A 949-nucleotide genomic window follows, 5' to 3' on the forward strand; every position below is an offset into this window, starting at 1 on the left:
GTCATCTGACTCAAAATACCCCATGCCAGTCCATCTCATCTCTCCATTGCCTAATATGTCAATATTTATGCGTTCCATTTCTTTCTTAACGATTTCTAATTTTCCTTCATTCATGGGTACGATGTCTAAATTTCTGTTTGTAGCATTAAAAGTCTATTGTTCAAATTGCCTTTTGTAGGTATTTACTTTGATTTTACCACATGGATTAGCGGAATCATACAAAGAGTGTATTATTCTATGCACAAGAAAATAGCTAGTCTTAGCATCCCACTGGGTTAAAATGGACTAATTTCAGCAGTAGAAATTTGAATTTCAACTAACAAGAAAGAGGAGAAGCAACATCTTCTTCAGGTCCAGAGATTACAGCCAAGCAGATTAAGATCTACCTACACAAGAGCAACCACAACCTTAGTAGAGATGCAGAGACCACACTCAGACAAAGCTGACTACAGTCTGCTCCACTACTATAGAACCAGAGACAGAGGCCTTCATCAAAACTTGCTGGAGAACTGAGGGAAGACACAATAACTAGCAGGACTAAGGAAACTTTGTAACACTGACCTAAGGTGAGTCTGAAGGACACTGATCAAAGTTGAGGTAAACTCACTTCACTTGCACATTTTATAGGTTTGTTTGGGTTTGTTTTTGTTTTTATCTTAGCTTTTTCACCCACATTACATCAGTGAATAGACTTTTCATCCTTTAAGTTCAGATTACCTCTTCCCGCTGGTTTTCCCTGTGTACCTTTGAAAGATGCCTCTTTGTTGTTATCGAAACAAAGGTACACAGGGAAAATCGGCAGGAAGAGGTGCTTGGGGACAGGGACAATGTGCTCCTGGGTGGAAGGGAAGCCTGAAAGTGGCGCACAGGGGGAAGTCACCTCAGATAACAACGAAGAGGCATCTTTCAAAGGAGTTCTACAGGACACGTCACCTTCCCTTGGAGACAG

This window comes from Elephantulus edwardii, unplaced genomic scaffold (assembly GCF_000299155.1).
Source record: "Elephantulus edwardii isolate Elephantulus edwardi_28Jun2011 unplaced genomic scaffold, EleEdw1.0 scaffold00018, whole genome shotgun sequence".
In the NCBI taxonomy this organism is placed as follows: Eukaryota; Metazoa; Chordata; class Mammalia; order Macroscelidea; family Macroscelididae; genus Elephantulus; species Elephantulus edwardii.